At 38.4% G+C, this 21,750-nt stretch overlaps 1 long non-coding RNA gene across 2 annotated transcripts in view; it reads right to left on the bottom strand.

Moving 5' to 3' along the window:
- Positions 1–18,127: 18,127 nt before the first annotated feature.
- LOC132593585 (uncharacterized) overlaps positions 18,128–21,750 on the bottom strand; it is a 30,849-nt gene continuing 27,226 nt past the window's right edge. For both annotated transcript variants that reach the window (XR_009559241.1, XR_011376771.1), the window contains exon 8: positions 18,128–18,617. This is a non-coding gene — a long non-coding RNA (uncharacterized lncRNA). The remainder of the gene's footprint in view (positions 18,618–21,750) is intronic.

The raw sequence follows: 21,750 nt of genomic DNA, 5'->3' as shown, positions 1-21,750 counted from the left end.
TTCTTTTTTTTTTTACATCTTTATTGGAGTATAATTGCTTTACAATGGTGTATTAGTTTCTGCTTTATAACAAAGTGAATCAGTTATACATATGTTCCCATATCTCTTCCCTCTTGTGTCTCCCTCCCTCCCACCCTCCCTATCCCACCCCTCTAGGTGGTCACAAACCACCTAGCTGATCTCCCTGTGCTATGCGGCTGCTTCCCACTAGCTATCTATTTTACGTTTGGTAGGGTATATATGTCCATGCCACTCTCTCACTTTGTCACAGCTTACCCTTCCCCCTCCCCATATCCTCAAGTCCATGCTCTGGTAGGTCTGTGTCTTTATTCCCCATGCTCTCGTAGGTCTGTGTCTTTATTCCTGTCTTACCGCTAGGTACTTCATGACCTTTTTTTTTTTTTTTCTTAGATTCCATATATATGTGTTAGCATACGGTATTTATATTTCTTTTTCTGACTTACTTCACGCTGTATGACAGACTCTAGGTCCATCCACCTCACTACAAATAACTCAATTTCGTTTCTTTTTATGGCTGAGTAATATTCCATTGTATATATGTGCCACATCTTCTTTATTCATTCATCTGTTGATGGACATTTAGGTTGCTTCCATGTTCTGGCTATTGTAAATAGTGCTGCAATGAACATTGTGGTACATGACTCTTTTTGAATTATGGTTTTCTCAGGGTATATGCCCAGTAGTGGGATTGCTGGGTCATGAGGTAGTTCTATTTTTAGTTTTTTAAGGAACCTCCATACTGTTCTCCATAGTGGCTGTATCAATTTACATTCCCACCAACAGTGCAAGAGGGTTCCCTTTTCTCCACACCCTCTCCAACATTTATTGTTTGTAGATTTTTTGATGATGGCCATTCTGACTGGTGTGAGGTGATACCTCACTGTGGTTTTGATTTCCATTTCTCTAATGATTAGTGATGTTGAGCATTCTTTCATGTGTTTGTTGGCAATCTGTATATCTTCTTTGGAGAAATGTCTATTTAGGTCTTCTGCCCATATTTGGAATGGGTTGTTTGTTTTTTTGATATTCAGCTGCATGAGTTGCTTGTATGTTTTGGAGATTAATCCTTTGTCAGTTGCTTCATTTGCAAATATTTTCTCCCATTCTGAGGGTTGTCTTTTCATCTTGTTTATGGTTTCCTTTGCTGTGCAAAAGCTTTGAAGTTTCATTAGGTCCCATTTGTTTACTTTTGTTTTTATTTCCATTTCTCTAGGAGGTGGGTCAAAAAGGATCTTGCTGTGATTTATGTCATAGAGTGTTCTGCCTATGTTTTCCTCTAAGAGTTTGATGGTGTCTGGCCTTCCATTTAGGTCTTTAATCCATTTTGAGTTTATTTTTGTGTACAGTGTTAGGGAGTGTTCTAATTTCATTCTTTTTACATGTAGCTGTCCAGTTTTCCCAGCACCACTTTTTGAAGAGGATGTCTTTTCTCCACTGTATATTCTTGCCTCCTTCATCAAAGATAAGGTGACCATATGTGCGTGAGTTTATCTCTGGGCTTTCTATCCTGTTCCATTGATCTATATTTCTGTTTTTGTGCCAGTACCATACTGTCTTGATTACTGTAGCTTTGTAGTGTAGTCTGAAGTCAGGGAGCCTGATTCCTCCAGCTCCGTTTTTCTTTCTCAAGATTGCTTTGGCTTTCTGGGTCTTTTGTGTTTCCATACAAATTGTGAAATTTTTTGTTCTAGTTCTGTGAAAAATGCCAGTGGTAATTTGATAGGGATTGCATTGAATCTGTAGATTGCTTTGGGTAGAATAGTCATTTTCATAATGTTGATTCTTCCATTCCAAGAACATGGTATATCTCTTTAACTTCTTTAACTTTAAGTCTTTAACTTCTTTCATCAGTGTCTATAGTTTTCTGCATACAGATCTTCCCCCCCAAATTCTTAAACGTTAATGGGCATGTACAAAAATGTTTTCCTTGGTTCTCTTTGATTGAATAGAGTTGGAGGCAACCTAGATGTTTATCTCCAAAGGATAATTAAAATGTAATGGATAGGGGCTTCCCTGGTGGCACAGTGATTGAGAGTCCACTTGCCGATGCAGGGGATGAGGGTTCGTGCCCTGGTCTGGGAGGATCCCACATGCCGTGGAGCGGCTGGGCCCGTGAGCCATGGCCACTGAGCCTGCGCATCCGGGGCCTGTACTCTGCAGTGGGAGAGGCCACAACAGTGAGAGGCCCGTGTACCGCAAAAAAAAAAAAAAAAAAAAAAAAATGGATAGGAATTCCATTTCTGTCGTAGATAGAAGAAAAAAGACCAGATATAACCTCTGTCTAAAGCAGCCAGAAAAAGAGAGAAATTATATGAAACAACAGTTTTAAAGACACTGGACGTAGCCTATGAAAAACAGTGTTCCCTGAAGACAGGAAATAAATGAGGTTAAGTCCTACAGCTGCCCCATCTCACTACCTTAATGTTTCTGGGCCACAGTACAGGCAGGGGGAATCCAGAAGGGGCTAAGCAGACTTGCTATGTTTTAGAGACAGTGCTGACAATCCAAGGAGCTAAAGAGGGTATTGTGGACAGGACAGGGTACTCATACAGGAGATGTTCAGAGTTTTTCTTGAATATTAATCGGAGTACTGACCAATACATGCATATGAGGAAATTACTAGACAGAGCTCTGGACATGTGTAACAAACTATAAAAGTAAGACTCAAAAGGATCAAACTGTTTTGAAATAGCTAAACAGCATCACAGAAAATAACTAAAGATTTTAGAAATGCAAAAATACCCAGTATCAACAAGAAAAAATTCACAATATGTGGCCTTCAATCAAAGATTAGCAGAAATATAACCTATGAACCATAATAAAAAAATCAATTAATTGAAACTGATGCAGAGCTAATAAAGATATTAGAATCAGAAGACAAGGACATTATAATAATTACTATGACTATATTGTATATGTTCAAAAATTTAAGTAAAGAGATAGAAGATATTAAAAAGATATGGATGAAATTTCTGGAGATAAAAAACTGCAATAAAAATATATACTGGTTGGGATAATTCGTTGATGAGACAGGGCAAAAAAAAAAAGGTTAGTGAACTTGATCTAGTAACAGAAACTACCCAAAGGAAAACACAAGAGGGAAAAAAGAATCCAAAAGATGAAAAGAATGTCAGTGAGTTGTGGGATAACTTTAAACAGCCTAAAATACATATGATTAGAGTCTCAAAGGAGAGGGAGAGGTGGACCAAAAAATATTTGAATAACTAATGGGTGAAATTTCCCCAAATTTGATGAAACCACAGGAAATAGTAACAGCATTTATGACTGTACCTAAGATATAAGATTACATATAATGTATAAGATTTTGTTCATCTTACCTAAATCTCTTTTAAAATTATTACCAATACAGTAACAACAATGACATATTGTGAGGTTTGTTACCTAAGTATAAATAAAATGTATGACACCAATAGCCTAAAGACAAGGAAGAGGGAAATGAAAATATACTGTTAGAAGATTCCTAGCCTCCTGGCTGAGACCAGCAAACCCTCACTCTTCAGTGAGTTTCCCAAGTAACTGGTTTGTCTCTCTGGATTTCCTGTTCTCTAGGATTCTGCCCAACAATGTATCAGTAACATGTTAGCTCTTCTAAACTTTTACAAAGACGTTTTCCCATAGTTCATATAAAAGGTTTAGTTGTCAACATGAGAGTTTGTCCCAAGAGGCTAATCCATCTTTACAAGTTCCATCATTTTGAATTGATATCTACCCAGTTTTCTAGTCTTTCTTTCAAAAATTCCTACTATATGAATTTTGACACTTTTTATTCCCAACTTCATCTTTCTCAAGTTCTCATATTTTCTAACATTATTGAGGTTTTATTTTCCCCATCTCTGTTGTATTCTGCCTAATTGCTCAAAGTTTTATTTCAGTTCACTATTCTCTCTTCATTTGTATCTAATTTGCTGTTTAAATTTTTGAGTTTTTTATTTCATTGAGTTTATTTTTCATTTCTAGAAGTTTGATTTGCTTCTTTATACAGATCCACTTATTCTTCTTTTATGGTGTCTGCATTTTCATAGAATTTTAATTATTTTAAAATATGTTGATGGGGGGCTTCCCTGGTGGCACAGTGGTTGAGAGTCCGCCTTCCGATGCAGGGGACATGGGTTCGTGCCCCAGTCCGGGAGGATCCCGCATGCCGCGGAGCGGCTGGGCCCGTGAGCCATGGCCGCTGAGCCTGCGCGTCCGGAGCCTGTGCTCCGCAACGGGAGAGGCCACAACAGTGAGAGGCCCGCGTACTGCCAAAAAAAAAAAAAATGTATGTTGATGGTATTGAACTTAGTTTGTTTTCCTTTTAAAATTAACTTTTTTTTTTTTTTTTTTTGCAGTATGTGGGCCTCTCACTGTTGTGGCCTCTCCCGTTGCGGAGCACAGGCTCCGGACGCGCAGGCTCAGCGGCCATGGCTCACGGGCCCAGCCGCTCCGCGGCATGCGGGATCCTCCCGGACTGGGGCACGAACCCATGTCCCCTGCATCGGAAGGCGGACTCTCAACCACTGTGCCACCAGGGAAGCCCATAACTTTTAACATTTTTATTGTGAGCTAATTTCTCTCCTTCTTTTCTTTTCTTTCTGTGAATATTCTTTTGTAGCATAGATTTTGAAATTGTCCTGCCAGGGAGTATTTTGTGTATCCTTCAGCAAGAAACCCCTGTAATATCACATATTTAGAATCAATGTTCATTTTATTTTCTAAATATTTGGAATCCAAGGTATGTTGGGGGTAAATATGAACCACAAACTGAGAGGCGGCTTAGGTTCATGGGAATTTTCTTAACTTATATTCCAGACAAAAAGGAAAAGAACAAAATATTTCCCTGGCACTTTCTGTGATTTTTCTTTTGTGGTTCTCCCTTCAACTTGGGATAGAACACTTACAGGATTAAGTCTCTCATTTTGGGAGTCTCAGTTCTAAACTTCCATACCTCTGGACCAAAGTCTTCCCTCAATGTCCCCATAGGTATAAACCCCCATTCATTAAGCCAGAATATTTCAACTTGAGCACTACTGACTTTGAGGCCACATGATTCCTTTTTCTGGGTGGCTTTTCTTATGCAGTGTGGGATGGTTAGCAGAATTTCTAGCTTCTACCCACTAGATGCTATTAACACTGCCCACACCACAGCACGCTCACAGTTGTGGCAACCAAAAAATGTCTCCAAATATTTGTCAAATGTCTCCAGGCAGGGAGTGGACAGGAAGGGGGAGTGGGTGGCAAAATTATCGCATTTGAGGACAACTGCTTTAGGTTATTCATCACAATCCCTCCCAAACGCCAGCTCCTCCCTCCATCAAAGAAGAGCAGCAACACTTCCTCACACAATTATTTCAGTGTTTTTCCGTCACTCTTCTCTCTTTCTCCTGGCACCTGAGAAATTCTCTTTCAATCTAATAATCTCAGTTACACGTTTAAATTATGTATGTTTAAATTTAGGGGAAAAAAATTTAGTATGTGTTTCTATATGTTTCCAGTGAAAGGGCTTTTTGGCTACTTTAGTATGGATTATTCGGCTTGGGTTATTTTAGTACACATTTATTATTTAGTTTTGGGTTATTTTAGTACATGCTCCCAGTGAAAGGGTTTTTGTGTCATTTTAGTATGGGTTATTTGGTTTGGGTTATTTTAGTATGACACTGCATAGGCAGAAGAAATTCCCTGACTCTTCAGAGGGTTAAGCTATTGCTGAAACCTGCTCTTCAAAACCCTGGAAAAGTGATTTCCAATAACCTAATCAAATAATAGCCAAACAGCTGCTTTAAGCCTTGGGAATATCCGAAACATCAACTATCAGATGTTACTGTGAACGCCAATAAGTTATTGAGATTCTACCGTACATAGAGGATGACTTTTCATAATTTAACAATCTCTAATAAATAGGCTGTGTATGTTCATGTTCATTTGTTATCATTCCTAAAAATTACTACCAGGATGTCCGACAGACATTGTCTGAGGTGGTTTATACAATTACTAGAACTCTAAAAGATGTAACCTATACAAAAAGAGTGAAAATGCTACTTTTATTCTTATAATGTATTTCTTTAAGTAGCAAAATAGCCCAACATAAATTCTTGGGTGGTTAGTAAATAATTTGCTGTAATGAAAAGATCATTGATTTGGAGTCAGAAATCCTAGATTAAATCCTGACTTTCAAATTGTGTGTTATGAGAAAATTTTTCCCAATTTCTCTTACTTTCAGTTTCTTTGTCTTAAGTATTACAATTACAATAATTCTTAAGAATTACAATATTAAGATTACAATAATTACGTGTTACTCAAGGGTTTTACTCTAGATTTTTTTTTTTTTTTTACCTATTTATTTTTGGCTGCATTGAGTCTTCATTGCTGTGGGCGGGCTTTCTCTAGTTGTGGCGAGCAGGGCTACTCTTCGTTGCGGTGCCCAGGCTTGTCACTGTGGTGGCTTCTCCTGTTGCAGAGCACGGGCTCTAGGTGCGTGGGCTTCAGTAGTTGTGGCACGTGGGCTCAGTAGCTGTGGCTCGCGTGCTCTAGAGCACAGGCTCAGTAGTTGTGGCACAGGGGCTTAGTTGCTCCATGGCACGTGGGATCTTCCTGGACCAGGGCTCGAACCCGTGTCCCCTGCATTGGCAGGCAGATTCTTAACCACTGCGCCACCAGGGAAGTCCCTACTCTAGATTTAATGCGATAAAAATTGTATATTTTTTTTCTGAAATAGCTATCCAATCATAAGGTATCACATAATTATTAGATACATCTATGGAGAATATTAAGATTTTCCCAAATTAAAAATGCAAATAATGGACAAAATAAAAATTAAGATTTATAAGATGTACGTTTCAAATTCCTAACACCAGGGTTTGCTGCCTCTATCCAGGAGAGAACTAGCTAGTCAAGAATCCAGTCATATATAGAATATATGCTACCTTTTCTTAAAGTTCTCTGAGGTGAACTTAGTCCAACTACAGAAATATGAGGCTTTAAATATTTGTTTTTTTCCAGATGTATATGGCCAAATTCCTTTAAAAGACCACTGCTATTTTGGAATTCTGTTGTAAACCTAATTTCAATTACTTTGACATGATTCTGCTTTGTACTGCTAAAATATTTCAGGATAATTATAGAAACATTATACCCTGTTATTTGTCAGGAGGGAAAAAAATTTATCAGGCTGTCTCATTTTTCAGATTACTTGTAGATCAGGCAGTGACTGCAAGGAGGGAGCATGAATTATCTGCAAATTTCTTTGAATTAGTTGTTTCAACAGCATCTCTGTTAAAAATAAGTGGCTTTTCAGCTAAGCTTCTGTCTGCATTTTTGTTTACTATGCAGCAACTTTACATCTCTACTGAATTATAGAAGAGAAACCCATCTTTACTGACACTGTGTGTGTACATACAGATACATACAAACACATAAAGAATATACATATATATATACATATACACACATATATACTGATACATCTGGAATATATGTATGGATTTCTGACAAGAGAATGTATGATGAGGGATAACGTATTAACTCTAACATCCTTGAAAGTGATAACCATTTTTTCCATATGGGATAGTATTTTATGGTGAGCAAAATTGTGAATATAATAGTGACAACAAGGTAACGTGATGTAAGTGGAAGAAGCACTGGCTTGAAAATCAGAAGAGCTATTGGAGAATGGTAGTGGAGGAAGGGGCAGGGGAGATGTGATGGATAAGAGAAAGCTGTGAGTTCCCCCTAACCGTGAGGTTGGTGTGTGCAGGTGACTCTCCTCTGCATTTTTTCTTTTTTTTTCTTCTTACCCTTATCCATGGGCAGTTAGAGGAAGGCTGTTCCTCCAGAGAGGACAATAGAATATCAAAGAGAGAAGAAGACCTTTCCTGTATTATTCCAATCCTTTAAATTATTTCTTAATGGCCATCTGGGGAAAATGGCATAGGCAGTAGGACTGCTGAAAACTCAGCAATAGTTCATACTAGGCAAGCAGTTACTAACCTCTCACTTTCCCGTTTCTAATCACACTTAACCATATATCCAGCTAAAATTACCAGTATGGAGTATGAAACGTGTATCAAATGACAACATATAGTGCCAGTGATGTCAAATGAGCCAAATTTCTCAATTTTTCCGCAAAACATACTTTGAACTTATTATCAATTTAACAATTTGGTGCCACAGAGTAGGTAAATTCTAACAAAGTGATTATACCCTCATCTGAATCCTGAAATATTTTAAAAAGCATTTTTCAGCTTGTGTTATCCTCCCACTCTCCTAGCTGTGGGAAAGCTTATTTCTGGTTAAGCCTCTTCACACTACCTGGTGTGTCACGGAAATGAATGTTGCTCCTTTAACATGTTAAGATGAATTACTCCTACCCAAATTTCTTAATTTTTGTCTTTTTACAAAGTTCCATGGAACTATAAGAAAAATTTAGTATACCAAGTTACCACCACCATTATTCAGACAGTGCAATGAGAATCCCAAAATAAATGGGATCACTGAAGCAGTTTATAATCTGCAGTACAAGTTCCATCATAAAGTGGGAACATCAGAAAAAGGAAAACACAATATTGCCACGTCTGAATTCATTGCTGCATACCACAGAGCATGGTGTTATCTGGGGAAATAGGGTAGGCAGGGGAAACATAAGGAGGAACAACGGACGTTTTTGTGTTTTCAGTTTTTTGTATCTCCAAGATCTGTTCATTCATTCTAATTGTCTAGAATCTACCTACTGTGAACTGACAGAAATCTACATAAATAGTACATTGAGAAGTGTTACAGTTATCTATTGCTGGGTAATAAACTACATCAAAATTTGTGGCTTAAAGCAACAACGTGTTATTTTCTCTCAGGTTCTGTGGGTTGACTGAGCTCAGGCGGCAGCTTTCACTTGAGTTATCTATTGAGACTTCAGTGAGATGGTGGCTGGGGCTGCTGTCATCTGAACGCTTGACTGAGGTGGATGAAGACGTGGCTCGCCCAGGACAGGTAGTCAAACGCTGGCTATTGGCTTGGAGCTGAATTGAGGTGGTTAACCAGAGGACCACATGTGGCCCCTTCCTGTGGCTTGGACTTCTCACAGGATGGTGGCTGTATCCAAGAAGAACTGTCCCCAAATCAAGCATTATAAGAGGCTTAGGAAGAAGCTGTAAAGCCTTTTCTGACCCTACCTTAGAACTATAATAACATCACTTTTTAAAATTAGAATCAGTCACGTGAATCACTGAGGTATCTCTGATTTAAGGGGAGATGACCTAGATTCCAGCTCCTAAGGTGACAAGCAGCATGCACAAAAACGTAGAGAAGAAATCGATGGCAGCCATCTTTGCAGACTCGCCGCAAGAGGTTAATTATGATTCTATGGCTTCCATACCTCGGGGAAGTAATTTTTATAAATAATGCAAACAGACTGACCCTTCTTTGTGAATGACAAAGTAAATATCAGGCACAATTTTTAAATGGTGGTAGCTCCCAATCCCCAGGTAATTCCTGAATTTCCCTTCCTCCCATTAACACTCAAGCTACATGTCTAATATCACTTGATCTCTCCTTCCACTGTGCCAAATATACTTACTGACCACCAAATCCTTCCTTTAGTTCCTTGCATTTCTACCATCCTAACAGTAAAGCGAGTGGCCTATGTTTAAGGATAAAACCTACATTCCCTACACCAAATTTATAACAGGCAAAGCTCCAAGAAATTTCATGGTCTTGCCTTCCTCAAACACAAGCTCAAGCTGCCTTCTTTTTATTTCTCTAACACAGCAGGATTCAGTAGCTCCTTTAGCCCTCAAGCCATTGCTGTTGAAAGTTGAACAAATGAAGGAATAAATGGGCTTTCAAATCCCTCTAAGAAACAGTATAGCGCTCTTCTTACATAGGCTTCTCCCCAAATCTTTGTCCTTCCTCCATGTTTAATTTCCCTGTACCTTGAATAGACTTTGTTATTGGTTGAAATATCTTTCTTCAGTTTCTGATCCCATTTCAATTGAAATAACTCCTCAGATCATAAGGCCAGCCTAATGATATAGTGAAAATCACCTGAGACTTTCATGAACACCGTCCCACACACTGATATTTGCTCTCCTAAAGGCGATATATTGTTAAGTGGAGTCAGCTGAGGCCCTAGAAAATAATTTCTATTCCCACAGATGTCAGATTATATCCAATAGATGCAAAAGGACCTTGGCTGAGTAGTGGCCCCTATACACAGAGGATTTAAATAAGATTCCTCTGCATTCCAGAGCAAATCCCCAAAACATATTTTGATGAATAGATTTCCACACAATCTGGAATTTTCAGAGGTTCTCAGGATAGAACTCTGCCCATGATAAGTTGATTCTTAAAACTTAAGAACATGAATAAATATGCTCAGGTTTATGAAATAAATGCTTATTTTTACCACCACCAGACGTAACAAGCAGAAATCTTGACTGAGATTCTTTCTAAATATAGGTGGTATAGCTACTCAAGTCATCGTCTAAGTTAAATGAGATCTTAAAAGAACTTGAGATCCTAGGAAACTTGAGACTGTGTCACCATCCTATTATACATCTCTTCACCTGTGCAAATAGAACCATAAACATATGACTTCATAAGGCACTTAATAAAATATTATAGGCAGAGAATTTCCCCTTGAATAAAGATATAATCAATAAATAAATTCTTCAAATCAAGGATACAATATCAAAAGAGCTGAGGTAGGAAGAAATTCTTGAACTTTTTCCTAAGGTTGCCTCTAATACTCAGGATATGAATGTGAAAACCGAAACTCCAAAACTAGCTACCTACTCCTACCCTCTGCAACACACACAGCTTAACATCTACATTATAATCTATATTAGCAGGATGTTACTATTCCATTTATTCCATTATTTTCATTAGCATAATTTTACCATTCCAGGAAACTTTTGTGCAGGCAAATAACTTCATTCTTCATTACAAGACTTTCTGCAAACTTTAGAATTTCCCCTCAGAAGGACGTATCAACAGATACTTTAGGTCTTCAGATGTTTTGAATCCCTCACCTCAAAATCTTCAGCTTGCTATTTCCAGCAGTTCTAAACTGTTATAGCATGATCTTTTCCCAATTCCAATCTAGTCCTCTCATTGAAAGACTCAGTTTAAACTAAACTTATTTTCAACAAATTTGTCCTGCCATTTCTCCTCTGAGAACTACAGAGCTCTGTGGAGGTGGTGTTTTCCTTCACTGAGATAAGTAATTTATTCAGTTTGCTTTATCAACATGTTGTGTTGGTGATGTGTAGAGCATTAGCATTCAATGGAAGGTAGTGCTCAGACCCCTGAAAACTAACCTGTCAAACTAGAGGGGAGTAAAGTTGGGGTGGGCATGCAAATATGGCAGAAGGAGGTCAAAAATGTGGCTACTATATTCTCCTCTATCCCAGCCCCATAAAGGATGTGTTCAAAGGTATCCTATACTTCTTGAAATATGGAGGTCAGATCCTGGCTTTGGGGCTTTTTAAAACCCCCTGAGTCCTCTAGATTTTGCAGACTGGCAATGTCTGGGAACTCATCTTCCCTGGTGTTTCCAGGTGATGACAAATTGAAATTATAATGGAGTGATGGCAGTTCAGGCATACAAAAACGGGCTTGGGCGGCCATTGACGGTCTGGTCTCAGATTCATCTTTGTATCACTGAGAACTTGAACTTTCTTTGAACTGTACCAAGGATACCACCAGCCATATTCAGAATAGTTCCCAGCTGCAACATTATGGTCTCAAGTTCTCTCCTTGTAACTATGCAACCATTTCAGACCCTAACCAACCCTAACTTAACAAACACCCTTACTTCTCGCCAGCTCCAATTATAATTCTTGATAAACAACTCATGTAACTGACTGTAACTTTGCTTTTTTTTTTGGCTGTGCTGGGTCTTAGTTGAGGCACATGGGATCTTCGTTGCGGCATGCGGGATATTTAGTTGTGGCAGGCGGGCTCTTAGTTGTGGCATGTGGGATCTAGTTCCCTGACCAGGGATCAAACCCAGACCCCCTGCATTGGGAGCACGGGGTCTTATCCACGGGACCACCAGGGAAGTCCCAACCTTATGCTTTTCGCCTTTATAAGCCTCCCCTATTTTGTAGTTGGGTGGAACACAATCCAAGTGCTTCTTGAACCTGTGTCTCCTGGGCTGCAGGCTGCAGTCCTAATAAACCCCAAATAGGCATCTTTGTATTTCAATCAGGTCTCCATTTCTGAGATTTTGGTTAATGCAGGTCATTGCAGATACACACACACACACACACACACACACACACACACACACACACACACACACACACACACACACACACACACACACACACACGGGGCGGGACAGGGAAGGTGGGGCAGGGAAGGCGGGGCAAGCATAGGTTGTTCCTGTTCTTATTCCCCCACTCACCTTGAAACAAGACAAACACTTGGCACAACTCAAAAACTGATTCAAACCCTTAACACATTAAAATATGGATATTTTACTGAAGATTTATCCCATGGGTAGATGGGGAAGAAAAGGTATAACACACAGCACAGACTTAAAATCCTTATTAGACATATTCATTCTTTCATCCTCAAAGTTCTTAACATGAGCAAATCACACCTTCTCTCTCTTTTCTGTCCCATTTAATATATAAACCTAGCCCTTCCTACCTCTTAGCAAAACAAAAGCCTCCAATTAACTAAAACCCTCCACACTTGGAATGCAATGTATGGCAGAACCTACAGGTACTCCAGCCAGAGCAAAAGGGAAGGTCTCACCTCCTCAGAAGAGTTTATCACAGAATTTACCCCAAATTTCACATACACATTCCATTTATATAATATTCAAATTGCTAGGCCTCTGCAATTGAACTTTGACTAAATCCAAAATATATGTGTACTGAAAACTGAAGCAATATTCGAGCAGAGAAAGAAGTTTTTAATCAAGGAGAAGTAGCAGGAGGCTATGGACAAATATTCAGTGACCTGGAAAATTAAAATGAGGATTAATTTCAACCAACAACCTTGTGTGTGTGTGTGCGTGTGTGTGTGTATGAGAAAGAGAGAGAGAAAGATTTAATTTGTGAAAAGCTAAATATCTTTGCACTAGTTTCTGAGGTAATTTGCTTGTTTGTTCTGCCACATGAGAAAATGATAAGTGATTTGCATTTAGGGCATAAAATTGAACACTGAATAAAGATAATAATAGATATATACATGTGTGAGAGACATCTACATTAACATTTAAAATGTATGATATTTTTGATGTGTCCCTAAATTTTGATGTGTTATTTAAATGAGAAAGACCACTGGAATTTAGAATAATTGGGGAAGGGGAAAAAGCCATTTGGTGAAGGGGCTAAATCTCTGGGTTTAGAGAAGAAACAAGGTGTAATATTAGCTCTTTCACTGACTAGTTGCATAAGTTTGGCCTAATCTCATCCCCAGTTAAAACCTCTGGCTTTTTTTCCCATCAAAATGAAGAGGTTGAGTTAAGATAAGGCTTTAGCCCTATTCTACCTACGGACATCCTGGGTTTATAATTGTTTTGGAAAGTATGGCTGTGGCCAAAATTCACATTAATTTTATACAAAAAGGTAATCACAGTGTTTGAGATGCATTGATTTAGGAGTGGCTTGACAATAATTTGGTTGGTTTTCTGTTATTGTTGCTGCTGCTGTTGCTGCTATTGTTCTGGGAAAGCAAATTTTCTTTGCTGATCATCACTGTTCTGAGGTGTATGCATCAAATAATAGGCAGTTTTCAAGCCTCTTTGACAGGTGCAATTACATGCACCCAGACACCCACACGAATAAGCCTGATGAAGTCAGACATCTGTTTTCCTATACATGCTGCTCTCATCCCACTAGTACCTCATGATATTCTTTTCCCCAGTGAAGAGTGAGAAATGGTGAGCTCTCAGGAATTAATCCTGAATCAGTCCTCAAGCAGACGAGCCAACTACCATGGCCACAGGCAGTCACAGAGACATGGGAGGACCACTGTATCTTGTATCCTGTATCTCACAGAGGAGATACAGATAGGACAGTGCTAGGCCAGTCAAACTACAGGGAGGAATTGTTGGATATTACCTCCAGAATTTACCCTAAAAATCTGAGTTACCTGCCTGTATATATCAAAGACATTCTACCTAGTGCAGGAAGGCTTAAGGATTTAAACAAAAGTGAAATTGTCGCTACAGTGGGCTTTCACGAGCAATGGAGACAGTAAAGAACACAAAATCATGAGTTCCAAGAGAGGCTGACCAAAAGGAGTGGATGAACTAGTTGACCATGAGAAAATAAACCTGCAGAGAAAGCATTAACCCTTTGCTCTTGACACTCAGCTTTGTTCCCCTTAGAATTGCAGCCCAATGACTGGCCTTGTCCTGGGCTCCGGCCATTCTCATGGAAGAGATGGGCAGTGGAAGGCATTACTGTTGCACAATCTGAGACAATGAGGACCACAAGAGGCTTGTTAACACAAGGGTTGGATTACGCTTTCACTAGATATTAATGTCATCCATTTCATAATTATTTCTACTGTTTTGAACAAAATGGAACATAAATATTCCTTGCTTAGTATATCTGATTTGTACACTGTTGGTATATATCTATCAATGAATTGTATATGCAATCATATCCCCCCAATGCCTAATTAATAACATCATCCGTTTGGTGGGTTTTGAAGCTCCCAAAACGGAAATTTTGCTTCTTTTCTTCTCTTTCTCTCTCTCATAACCAAAATATTGGCTATGACAATATTTACTATCATCTAAAATATTACATTGGCTACATTCCACATGATAAGCTGACAGTAATATTTAAAGAGATAATTCTATATAAATGGATGATTCACAGGAGGTTTCTGTTTGAATCCTCTATAGTACATGTCTTCTAGAGTGTGATTTTAATTCATTATTTTATTCAACAATTGTGTGATATGTTTCAGGTACTGTGGTAGCTGTTAGGTAGGCAGTACTAAACAGAGTTGCTATTCCCCTACCGTCATGACATGTACTGACTATTGGGATAAATGTTTAAAGATCATTACACAAAAATGAATATATAATTTTAATTTTGGCTGTGTGTGTAATTGTCATCCAGTATTTAATATTAATCAACCCTTATGGAGTGCATTCTAGATGTCAAGCACTGAGGAAACAAAGGTAATAAAACCTAGACCAGCCTTCAGCAGTCTTACGGCCCAACTGGAGATGGAGAATCACATATTTACATTGTTGAAAGCATAGTAGAGCAAAAATATTGGAGACATCTAAAGACATTGGTTGTATTTGTTTCTGAGAGGCTGGGCTATTATTGTATCTTCTGTCTAGCTTATTGCATATTCTTCATTTTCTATATTCCACAATTCTTGATTGAAGTATAATAACTGTTTGAGAATCCATGATTGCAGTGGTCAAATAAATGGTGACAATAATAAGCAGTGTATGACATCAGTTATGGGAAAGAGTCAATGGCTGAAGTGTAATAGAAAAAAGTATGAGGACTTCCCTGGTGGTCCAGTGGCTAAGACTCCACGCTCCAAATGCAGGGGGCCTGGGTTCGGTCCCTGGTCAGGGAACTAGATACCACAGGCTGCAACTAAAGATCCTGCATGCCACAACTAACACCTGGTGCAGCCAAATAAAGAAAGAAATATTTTTTTAAAAAAAGAGGATGTAAAATTTGGCAAAAATGATATATAAGTTACTAAAAGACAAGTTGGTATATCTTGATTGAACAATATGATCAAGAAAGCAGAGAGGAGGAAAGCATATTCCAAACATGGGGCTCAGCATGTGAATAAGACCTGAGAATGGAATTTTAATGGTAGGATCTAGAATGCCTTCAATATGAGTTTCAAGTTTATGAAAGAGAACAACTGGATTTGAGCAAGGGAAAGTAGACTGTGGCTAGCTCATGGAGGGCCCCCCAAAACTGTGATTATTTAAACAGTGGAGAATCATTAGGGTTTGAAGAAATTGATTCTAATTACTATTTATCTAGGTAATTCTAGCAATAAAGAATAGAATAGAATAGAAGAAGGGGATGAGCTGGGTTTGGGCACAGCTACTGGATACTGCAGGTGTAATTGCTCTGAGTTCTTGTGAGGGGATCTCAATAGAGGAGTAGCGCTAAAATTAAGAAGGAAGGAATAGATGTGACAGTTGTGATTCAGAAATAGCTGATAGAAATTACTAACTACTTAAGTATGTTTAGGATGTGAGAAAAAGGTCAACAGTGACTTTAATACATCAAGCTTGAGTGACAGGGACAGTGCTGTATCTTAGAACAGAGTTCAGAGGATTAGACAAGTTGGAAGAAAGAGAATGAGTTCTTTTTTAGGTCTATTTTGAGAGTGAAGCTATAGCAGTGATGGCCAGGGATACAGTACCTTTTGATTCTCAGGAAAGAAGTGAGAGTAATATATTTAGATTTGAAAGAATATAATCATGTTGGTGGTAATTTGATAATTAAGCTCTTTTTTGGAAACTTTCATCTTTGTATCCCATAGCTTTTAACACAATTCTTAAACATGTTAGCAATGTAATATGATTACCTAGTGAAAAAAATTAATAGATGCCTGAAATCTCACAGGAAGAGTATATAGACTTCTATAAGCAGAAAATTGAAAATTGATTTCTGGTGGAGGTATATATTTGTGGGGTAGGGACCAGACCAGAAGCCTAGAAGAAGTACATTAAAAGATGGTAGGAGAACTAAATCATTAGAGAAATGCAAATCAAAACTACAATGAGGTATCACCTCACACCGGTCAGAATGGCCATCATCAAAAAATCTACAAACAATAAATTCTGGAGAGGGCGTGGAGAAAAGGGAACCCTCTTGCACTGTTGGTGGGAATGTAAATTGATACAGCCACTAAGGAGAACAGTATAGAGATTCCTTAAAAAACTAAAAATAGAAGTACCATATGACCCAGCAGTCCCACTACTGGGCATATACCCTGAGAAAACCGTAATTCAAAAAGAGTCATGTACCACAATGTTCATTGCAGCACTATTTACAATAGCCAGAACATGGAAGCAACCTGAGTGTCCATCGACAGATGAATGGATAAAGAAGATGTGGCACATATATACAATGGAATATTACTCAGCCATAAAAAGAAACGAAATTGAGTTATTTGTAGTGAGGTAGATGGACCTAGAATCTGTCATATAGAGTGAAATAAGTCAGAAAGAGAAAAACAAATACTGTATGCTAACATATATATATATGGAATCTTAAAAAAAAGAAAAAAAGGTTCTGAAGAACCTAAGCACAGGACACAAATAAAGACGCAGACATAGAGAATAGACTTGAGGACACGGGGAGGGGGAAGGGTAAGCTGGGACAAAGTGAGAGAGTGGCATGGACTTATATATACTACCAAATGTAAAATAGCTAGCTAGTGGGAAGCAGCCGCATAGCACAGGGAGATCAGCTCGGTGCTTTGTGACCACCTAGAGGGGTGGGATAGGGAGAGTGGGAGGGAGATGCAAGAGGGAGGGGATATGGGGATATATGTATACGTATAGCTGATTCACTTTGTTATACAGCAGCAACTAACACAACAATGTAAAGCAATTATACTCCAATAAAGATGTTAAAAAAAAAAGATGGTAGGAGTGTAAAGTAAAGAGAGGGTACAGCTAAGGAAGCTAAGCTAAGGGAGTAAAAAATACTAAGGGAAAAAATGTGGAAAATAAAGAACTCCATAGAGATCAAAGAGAAAGAGAATAGAAACTAGATCATAGTTTTAGCATAAAGGAGCTTTTTGTGGCCACGTAAAAAGCTGGTGATTTTAATGAGAGAAAACTGTTGGAAGCTGGATTGTAAAGGAATTTGAGAATGAGTAAATTCTGAGAATGCTGAGACAGTCAGGAGGAAAACTTCCTGATTCAGAAGTCTAGGGTGAAAGAAAACAGAGATAGTAATGATGATTGCTCCAAGTAGTAAGAGGGTTGAGGGAAAAATATGTATGAAGTTAGAGATTTCAGCATAAAAACAGAAAGAAAGCAGGATAGCTTTTTTTAAGACATTTTTTCACTCTTCAGTTTATTTAAACCTAGTGGTTCTCTGCCTTATTATGCTGTATATCTCATTGCATTTCCATCATTAGTTAGTTTTTTTTAATTTAAAGAAATTTTATTTTATTTATTTATTTTTGGCCGTGTTGGGTCTTCTTTGCTGCACGCAGTCTTTCTCTACTTGCAGCGAGCGGGGGCTAGTCTTCATTGCGGTGCTCAGGCTTCTCGCTGCGGTGGCTTCTCTTGTTGTGGAGCATGGGCTCTAGGCACACCGGCTTCAGTAGTTGTGACGCGCGGGCTCAGCAGTTGTGGCTTGTGGGTTCTAGAGTGCAGGATCAGCAGTTTTGGTGCACAGGCTTAGTTGCTCCGCGGCATGTGGGATCTTCCCGAACTGGGGATCGAAACCATGTTCCCTGCATTGGCAGGCAGATTCTCATCCACTGCACCACCAGGGAAGCCCCTCCATCATTAGTTATTAACGAAAACAGCAAATGCACTGACTTTCCTTCTGCTAATTCTACTGATCCTGTAATCTGCTTGAAGTGTTAAACTGATTCACTCTAATTCCATGGGATGGATTATACTGGAAGAGAATAAACTGATTAGTTAAAGAAAGAGAAAGACCTGGAAAACTGAATAACAAACACATTTTTTCTTTTTACTCAGTAATATTTGGTTAGCTGTAACTGATGCTTGTTGTGCAAAAGATCTTGAAATCCTGCTTTATTAACTTTAATGGGATTAGTGGAATTGGTAAGTGTTATTTAAGGTTTTGCCTCATTTACTGTGACTTAAGAAACAAGAGGTGCATCGGACAAATCCTAAGCCCTTTACCAGCGGCACTGCCATATAAGGCAAATACAGCTAGCCAGTTCTCACACTGTGATATTTAATAATTTTTCCCTGATATGTGTGTGTGCTTTATGTATGTGGATAATATGTGTGTATGATAAGGGCATTTTGAAAATTGCAAAGCACTTTTAAAAAATGTTTTTACTTTATTCACTATAAATCATATTGTACAGATGAACTACTTGATCAAAACTATTGCACTAGTTGGTTGATGCTTAGATGTTTTTTCTTCAGTATATAAAACTTTTTGAATAAATGAATCAACAAATTTTACAGAAGAAGACCTATGTTAACTTTTCTTTTAAGTCTGAGGTTCCCAAGCAAGGCCTATTAAACTAGGAAGCAATCTTGGAAATAATAATAATAACAATAATAAATGCTATAACACCTTATAATTTTAAAATAATTTGATAGTTACATCTTTTCTATACCCATGATCTACAAAATGAAAATGAAGCTGACATAGATAAAATACCTTATTATAGCATCAAGGAAATACAAAACAACACTAATCACCTACTGCAACTATGCAACTTTATATATTTATTCAAGATTGATTTGTAAGGAGGCAAAAGCAATGCTCTTATTTTATTGGCTTTTCTTCATCTGCAAAAGTATAGGGAAGAAATAAGATGAGTCAAAGAAATTAACAGATATTGGAAATGACTTCTCAAACTAAAAAATAAAGTCAGGTCTTGTATTTACATATTTATCAATGACTCTACAAGTAGTCTGTACATTTTTATTAGACATATACTTCAAAATGGTGAGTCAGACTGTGGAAAGCAATAATTATCCTGTAACTATCACACTAACAGTATGGAAATCAGTCCTAAATCTCTGGAAGACATTACACTCACATTCTATATTTGTGTTATGAACACCCATGAACCTGTTAACCGCTTGAAAGTTTGCAGAGTGCTTTTATCCACAGTCACCTTCAACAGAGACTCTATGGGATGGAGGTTAATTTGACCATTTCCAAACTGGAAGCAGATTCTAAGAGAGGTCACATGACTTTCCCATGGTCGCACACAGGCTGAGTGGTAGAAACAGGATTCCTGGTTGGGCCACAGGGTTCCCAAGCCAAGGCTCTCAGAGACCCTGAATAATGGGATGAGAAGATTCTAGAGAGCATAAGGATATGAATTCAAGCCTTAATTCCATCAACTGATGGGTGACCACGCATACTTTACTATAAGTGTTGTTAAGCTCTTTACAGGTTCCTTGCTGTAGGGCTTTACTGAGGCTTAAATGAGATAATGTTTATGAAAGCACTTTTTAATATTAAAATTCTATAGAAATGTTATGAGTTGTGATGTATTTGCCAAATGGAAGCTGAGCTGATATTTGGAATGGCCTTGTGGGAATGTTTTCAATGGGGAAAGAAATTGCCTGTGAAACAGTTCTAATCACGAATGCAAATCCTGCTGGCAAATGTGGCAGATCCTGGGAAAGACACATCCAGATATTGTCTTTTTATCCCTCAAATGTCCCTGTGACTAAGGAAGTGGAGCAGCTGCTGCTATTACTATCACTGTTAGGATCATTATTCTCAGATTATTGATGGGAAAACCAAGAACAAGATAATGTGTGTGTCTGTCTGTCTGTCTGTGTGTCTGTGTGTGTCTGTGTGTAAGCCTGGCACATAGAAAACACTCAATAAATGGTGCTATTATTGCTGCTACTCTTTTTATGCTGTTCTATGCAAAGAGATCAAATTTTAGCTCTTCAATGGTAATGTCCACGTTTGAATAGATGCCTTTGATACCAAATGACATTGTGGCAGAGAGATCTTTGGTTTAATTTGGCAATGTAAGTCACTGAATAAGCAGAATTACCCATAAATGTGACATGATAAAGAGGCAATAACAGTATTTTAAAATGTTGACTATAAGGTCTGTTGCTGGGAGATTTAGTCGATTATAAGTTCTAAAACTGGGAGTTTTCAGAGTAACAATAATAGTAATAATTAATACTGGCTGAGCTGTTATTTTGTGCCAGATATTTTGCATGTTCTCTGTGAGCATTATCTTACTGAAATCTTGCAAAACCCATACAATTGCATTGAATAGATTTATTGATGAAGAAACCAGGCGCACAGCTAGTAAGTGACTGACTCTGCCTGTGAACCCAGGTAGTCTGACTCCAAGTTGGAGCTCTTACAAAACCATGTTATTCTCCCTCCCAAAATTCTTTGAAGTTTAAACTGAATTAATGAGACTCTAGTGTATGGGGACGTGGACCTAATGGATCCCCTTCTACACTCTGCTTGCCAGACTACTAGAGTCTAGGGCAAACAATGAAAATTACAGAAAAATATCGCTTTGATGTAGGACAATCATGATGATGAGGGCACTTAAGTCCATACAAGAGCATTTGAAATAATATTATTCAGTCCGATTATACGTGTGAGTCATCTTCAAATATTTAAAGGACTGTCAGATAGAAGAGAAATTGGTAATATATTCTTAAGTGATACTTTTAGGATTGTTGGTAGAACTTACACTGAGATGATGTCAGCTCTGAATACATGCTGGACGTTTCTTTAGAGCAAACCAAACAGATAATGAAACAGTCTGACTCCAGATGTCTCTACATCTAGTTTTGTGTTGCTGGTGGTGGTTAAGCCTCATTTCCTTAACTGATATTATGGCAGAGCACATTGAGATATACAATGGGGATCTGACTAGACAACTTTAAAGTCTCTTACGGGAACTTCCCTGGTGGTCCAGTGGTAAAGAATCCACCTTACAATGCAGGGGACGCAGGTTCTATCCCTGGTCTGGGAACTAAGATCCCACCTGCCGCGGGGCAACTAAGTCCGCACGCCACAACTACTGAACCCGCTCGCCTCAACTAGA

The sequence above is a fragment of the Globicephala melas genome, chromosome 16 (genome assembly GCF_963455315.2).
Source record: "Globicephala melas chromosome 16, mGloMel1.2, whole genome shotgun sequence".
Lineage (NCBI taxonomy): Eukaryota > Metazoa > Chordata > Mammalia > Artiodactyla > Delphinidae > Globicephala > Globicephala melas.
The sequence above is the reverse complement of the archived record's forward strand: the minus strand, read 5'-3'. Positions and strand labels throughout refer to the sequence as shown.